This window comes from Orycteropus afer, unplaced genomic scaffold (genome assembly GCF_000298275.1).
Source record: "Orycteropus afer afer isolate SDZICR_OR568_19922 unplaced genomic scaffold, OryAfe1.0 scaffold00280, whole genome shotgun sequence".
NCBI lineage: Eukaryota > Metazoa > Chordata > Mammalia > Tubulidentata > Orycteropodidae > Orycteropus > Orycteropus afer.
In genome coordinates this window covers 3,001,468-3,008,654 of record NW_006921867.1, presented here as the reverse complement: position 1 = coordinate 3,008,654, position 7,187 = coordinate 3,001,468, and positions in this window count along the sequence as shown.

The following is a 7,187-nucleotide window of genomic DNA, read 5'->3' as shown; positions in this document are numbered from 1 at the left end:
CTACTTCCGTAGTGATACTGCCTCGGAAACCCAAGGAGGGGTCGCTATGAGTCGGGGCCGACTCGACGGCAAACAACAACAACAACAACAACACACACACACATACATGTATGTTTAATACAAAATATTTGTAATATTGTACCATATTAATGGAGGCAGTTGGAGACAGTGAACAGTGTTAAATTCCTAAGGGAAAGTGATAACGGAAAAAAGTTTTATGGAAATTCTAGAACCTTTGGATGGTTTAATTCTTTACAAATTTATTTCAGTTTAGGACAGCATGTAAACAATTGTTTGCAAATATCTGAATGGAAAATTATATATTTTAATCAAAACAGAATGAATAAAGTACTGATTGTCTGAATTAAAAATGATACAATAGGCAAGTGTTCTTATAATTAACATTTAAAATTGGACAAATATTGGAGAACATTGATATTTAACAGGAATGGAATCATTCATCCATCTGTTATTCATTGGACAATTTTTTAATGTCTACTATGTAAATCACAGTGTACTATAAGGCTGTCAGTAATACAAATGAGTTCAATGTGTACTTTGCTTTCAAAAACCTATAGACTAATATATGAAATATATGCATTAATATTACAATTCTGTGTAGAAAGTAACAAGTTTTGAAATAAAAGGTCAAAATTAGGGTTTGAGGAGTTCAGAGGAAAGATTATTTTCAGCTGTGACATGGTTACGGTTGGAGAGAAAAGCATCAGGGAAAGCTTGTAGGGAGGTGACAGCATATGGACTGGATAGCTTTTGGACAAAAGTCATGATGGCAGGGTTTTCCATGCCTACAAAACAGGTGGTGTAAACATTATGAAACACGGACTGTTTCCATTTAGATAAACAAGGGGTACATGAAGAAATCAGAAGCAGTAAGCACATTTGCAATCAAAATAATGTATTTGTCAAATAATTTATAGCTTTTACTTCGTAAAATTATCAGGAAGAAAAGCTGAAACTCATGTTAATAGATCTAGATATAAACAAAGCAATTGACTACTTTTAAAAACTAAAATGTTTAAGATTGATTTGAATTTTGAAAGTTTTGGTTTTACAAGAAATGGAAGATGACTTGTATTTAATTTCTGATCAGGTGTTCTGTTATATAAATATTGAGCTAGCTTAAATCTTACTACCTCTTTGTAGGCATATTGTAATAAGAAAGTCAGTCATACAGAGACGTGCTCAAGAGAAGGAAACTTTTCAATGAAGATACAATGCATAGCATATTAAAAACTAACTTGAAATACAGTTGATTCTCTAATCAAGTTATAAATAAATAAAAATCTTGAATATTGCATGCAGTTTCAAGTATAAATATTAAAAAAAAGTGAAGAATTCAAGATTTTTTATTATTATTTTGCTTTAGGTGCAAATTTACAGAGCAGAGTTTGTTTTACATTCAACATTTCATGTACATTTGGTTTCACTCTCCAATTACCATCCCCAACCTTAACCCATTCTCCTCCCTTCCCTTCCCATAACCTCCCCATGCCCCTCATAGTTATACACTTCTGTGTGTCCTGCATTTCCTCCATGTGAATGTTGCCCCTCTGTTTTCCCATGGTCGATTGCTCCAAGGGATGCATCTCCATAGTGTATGTGGGTGTGTCACCCTGGGTTGAGTGGTCTGCGTGTATGTCTTACTTACTACTGAGCTGAGAGCTAGCCCTGGGGAGTGAGTTTTATTCCAGGCCTGAAGTGTATCCAAGGGCCATAGTATTGGGGGTCCCACCAGACTCCAACCAACCAGTAATTCTGGTCATTATTGTGTTTTTGGATTTTGTCCCATGGTTTCCTTCCCACTCTATCCAGGATCTCCAGTTTTGATCCTTTTCTGAGTGGTTGGTGTTGGAAGCTGGGCACCATCTAGTTCTGGTTTTGAGGTCCATTGTGTCCTAGGGCTGATTGCTTCCCAAAGCCCTTGTTTTTTCTGAACTCTTCTTCACTTCCCATGATAGAAAACCATTAGTTTCATCTTAGATGACTGCTAAGAATTCAAGAAATTTTAAGAAATGGAAGAGATTTCAAGTTTCTGTTCTTTTATTGGTAGATAAAATAGAAAATATTATAGTCAGTCATGTGCATAAGCACACATACACATGAACACATAGACTCACAGAGACACATACAAGCAGCAAAAACCATGTAAATTATTTCTGCATGGAACTTTTTAAAAGTAGGTTGTTAAAGTTTCCTTTGTTTATTCTCTTTCACTAAATGAAATCTATTTACATTAAAAATATTCAAGTAAGTTTCAGTATGTCCATTGCATTTCAACTTATTATGAATTCTATACATTTTAGGTTTTTATTTTTTTTTAACTTTTTATTGTGATTTGGGTGAAGTTTTACAGAGCAAATTCATTTTCCATTTATACTGTTTTAGTTTTATCTGTGATATTAAAACTTAAAGCTAACAATATGAAAATGTCTATGTTTCTCCAGTGGGACGACAACATACTGAAATAAACTAGCAAACAATGTATCCTATTAAGCAAAATAGAAGACATACAAGCAGGATTCATTGAAGTCTTTTAATGACACTTCAAACACTTTAAATAATGGAGATATAGATGGAGATATTGTTTTCTTTGATGACCCAGCCCTATGCTTCAGTGGTCTTTAGACCCTTTGTTCATGTCTCTCTAAAGGGATTTTGAGAAACATTTTAGTCACTCACACTTTTACAATGTGATTTTTTTTTAAACTTAAGCAGTTGTAAAAAGATTAATTTCTGACCCTTTACATACATTGACATTTTAAACTAAAACCCTTAAATCTGTTTTTTAAATTATCTAATATCATGTATCAGAAGGAAGGTTGGGCAATCCTACTTCCGTAGTGATACTGCCTCGGAAACCCAAGGAGGGGTCGCTATGAGTCGGGGCCGACTCGACGGCAAACAACAACAACAACAATATCATGTAAATACCATAATGATTTGATACAACTGCACCATCATGAAAAATGATGGACAAAGCTCTTACTGCACAATCAGAAATTGTGTATTACTCTTTTCCCCTTTAAATCATACTGATATTCTCCTTTTCCCACAGTCTTAGCATAATGTGATATATTTCATATTTGAACATGTTTTATTGATCATAGAAGCTTATAGTTCTTTAGCAAAATAATATGTATCTAAATTGGAATTATTTTTATAAATTTTCTGTCACCATAAACCATAAGGACTAAGTTGTCTTCCTCATTAAGTTACCGAGTATAATTATTAGTTAAAAATAATCTATCAAAGCAACATACACATTTTTATAAATTTTGAGAAATAATGTATCAACCTAAAACAGAAGAAATGTTGGAAATGTATTCCTAAATGAAATGGGTGAGTTAATTTCTTTTTTTGCCTTCTCAATTGGTTTATGTATCTACAGATGCTGTTATGTGCCATCGAGATGGTTTCAACTCATAGCAGCCGTATATACAACAGAATAAAATACTCCCCAGTTTCATGCCATCTTCATAATTGTTGCTATTTTTGAGCCCATTGTCACAGTCACTATGTCAATCTGGTTGAGGGTTTTCCCCTTTCCAACTGACCCACTACTTTACCCAACATGATATCCTTCTCCAGGGTTTGGCCTTTTCTGACAAAATGACAAAAGTACAAGAGAAGTCTGGTCATTCTTGCTTCTAAGCAGCATTCTGGCTGTATTTCCTCCAAGACAGATTTGTTCGTTCTCTGCCAGTACATTTTCAATATTCTTCACCAATACCACAATTCAAATGCATCAGTTCTTCTTCAGTCTTCCTTATTCATTGTCCAGCTTTTATATGCATATGAGCCTATTGAAAATACCATCACTTGGGTCAGGTGCACCTTAGTCTTCAAAGTCACATCTTTGCTCTTTAACACATTAAAGAGGTCCCTTGCAGATTTGCCCAATGTGATATGTCATTTGATTTCTTGACTGATGCTTCCATAGGTGTAGATTTTGAATCCAAGTAAAATGAAATCCTTGACAACTTCAATCTTTTCTGCGTTTATCATGATGTTGCTTATTGATCCAGTTGTGAGGATTTTAATTTTCTCTATATTGTTATGTTGAGGTTTAAATCCAGTGCTATCAAGTCAATTTTGACTCATAGCGACCCTACAGGACAGAGTCAAACTGCCCTATAGTGTTCCAAGGCTGTCCATTTTTACAGAAGTCCCTTCTTTCCCCCATGGAGCATCTGGTGGGTTTCAACCACCAACTTTTTGGTTAGGAGCTGAATGCCATAATCACTATGCAACCAGAGCTCCTTAGTTGAGGGTAAAGAGAAACTAAAATGAATAATGTAGAAGGGAGAAAATGAGTACTGGATGTGGGTCTGAGACCAGTTGCAGCAGCAGAACCTGCAATATGCCCCACTTATCTTCCACTTCTACAATTTCCTCAGAAAAATAGGCATTCTGGAATCCTGGAGGAGTTGCTCCCCAAACTGGTATGAAAAAGTAGAGGCTTACAGTACAAGAATCAGTCTGTTGTGAACATAAGATGTGCTGCTCAGATCCCCGTTGCCAGCCACCAGCTTTCAGTTTCTTCAGATTACATCTCATCTGTAGAGACTCATTTCTATAGTTGTACTTTTCCCAGAGTGGCCCACCTCCAATGACTGACTGTAGCAAAATTATAAAGGCCCAGCCATTTTGGCCCACTGTGGGACAACTCTGATAAGCACATATGCTCCAGAGCCCCCCCATGGTGTTGATAGGTTTTGTTTGGGCTGCATCTCAGTTGGACTTCACCCTTTGTTTCTGCTGCCTCCCTTCCACAGATGTTGATCTCTTATAAATATAATTCACTCCAAACTCTGTCTTAGGGTCTGCTTTCAGAGAATCCAACCTACATCAAAAGGTAAACAAATACATATTACTCTGTTCCCAGGGAGAAAACGGAATGGTATGGTGAACACGCGGCATAGGCTGTAATACACCAAGCATTTCTTCTCTACTTATGACATTTTGTGACCACTTTTTTTTGTTTGTTTTTCTTCCAATATATTTTGGCAGAACACAATTTGTTTCATCATGTCTACTCTGGAGTTCTCTCTTCATCCAAAAGCTTTGCTGTCTCCTGTTTTCCTTCTAACAATAACAGTAATAATAATAATAAGTTGCTGTTCCCACTCAAGGGGACCCCATGTGTATCAGAGAACAACTGTGTTGTGCAGGGTTTTCAAGAGTAGATCATTAGGCCTTCTTTCTGAGGTCCCTCTGGATGGAGCTGAATCATGAAGCCTTCAGTTAGCAACCTAGCTCAATAAGCATTGTAACACCCAGGGACTCCAGCAATAATGATGATGTTGTTGTTATTGTGATGTGTCCTCGAGTTGGACCAGACTCATAGGGACCCCTGCTTGTGTTTCTGAGGTGATATTACTACAGAAGCAGATTTCCCCATCTTCCTTCTGAGGAGTGGCTGGTGGGTTTGAACCGCCAGCCTTCTGATTAGCAGTCAAGTGCCTTGGGCACTATGCTACCAGAGCTCCTAATAATGATGATAGCTACCATAGCTACCACTTAATAAGTATTTACTATGTGGCAGACACTTTCTAAATACTTTTTATAAATTAACACAAAACATAGTCACAATGCCTCTATTATTATCCCCAGTTTACAGATGAGGATACTGAGCATTGCGTAGTTTGCTTCAATTCATACAATTACCAATCAAAGAGCTGGATTTGATTCCAAATAGTCTGGCAAAAGAGGCAATGTTCCTGTAATGATTGTGGTTATTTTGTATCATTAGTACCTATCTTGCACAGTTACTAGTGATACAAAATAACCACAATCATTACAGAAGCAACAGAAGACAGACTTGGAGAAATCCCTCAGAGACAGTCAAACACCTTGGGTAAGAGAACCACCAGGTCTTCCAACTCAGGACCATAGTATTGGGGGACACAAGGCTCAATTGGCCCAACATAGTACATAAAAATCTTGTTTCACAACCTAATTTAGTGAGTAGTGACTGGGGTCTTAAAAGCTTTCATGCAGCCATTGAAGATACAGCTAATGATTTTCCCTTGTCTGAAGCGAAGAAGAGTGAAGAAAATCAACTCAAAACACACTGCCGTCAAGTTGTTTCCAACTCAGAGTGACCCCTCCTTGGGTTTCTGAGGCAGTATCTCTATGGAAGTAGGTTGCACAATCTTCCTTCTGAGGAGTTCAAAACCACCACCCTTCTGGTTAGCAGTCAAATGCCTTAGGCACTGCACCACCAGAGCTCCCTAGAAAATCAAGAGAATTTGGAAACAATTAGTCTAAGGATATGATAGACCTCAGACCAGAAAAACTAGATGGTGCCGGCTGCCAATACCAAACACTCAAGAAATGATCAAAAGTGGAGATCCTGGAAAGAGTGGGAGGAATAATGTGGGACAAAATTTAAAAAGACAATAATGACCAGAATTATTGGTCAGATGGAGTCTGGTGGGACCCCCAAGACTATGGCCCTGGGATACACTTTGGGACTGGAATAAAACTCACTCCCAGGAGCTGGCTCTCAGCCCAACAGTAGAAAGACTTACATGCAGAACACCCAACCCAGGGCAATGCACCCACCTACTCTACAGAGATACACCCCTTGGAACAATCAGCCATGGGGCACCAGAGGGGCAGCATTCCCATGCCAGGGAAGCTGGATAGATAGGAATGCATAGTTGAGAAAGGCACAGGGAGGCGGGGGTCACAAGGAAGGGAGAGGAGGAGAGTGGGTTAGGGTTGAGGATGGTAATCGGGGTGTGAAACCAAATATACACAAATTGTTGAATGTAAAACAAATTCTGCTCTGTAAATGTGCACCCAAAGCACAATTAAAAAAAAAAAAAAAAAAAGTCCATGCTGTCCACTCTACAGTATTCTATTTTCACTAACTAAAAGCATCTACTCTCCTTCACCATTATTGATTTTGTGCTACACAAGATATTGTGCCTATTCTTTCCAACAAAATACCAACAACCAAACACAACTAGAATTATCAGAATTTTAACAGAATGTTTGAGTACTACAGGGAGATTACCTATATAATGAATAGAAATGTAAACTAAAATGTCAGTCTTTATTTTTCATAGACATTTATCAGTTGTTACGTATAGTGTTGGATCACCCAATAAACAAAGTAAATACTTTTTTTTTTTTTTTTTTTTTTTTTGTCTCTGGCA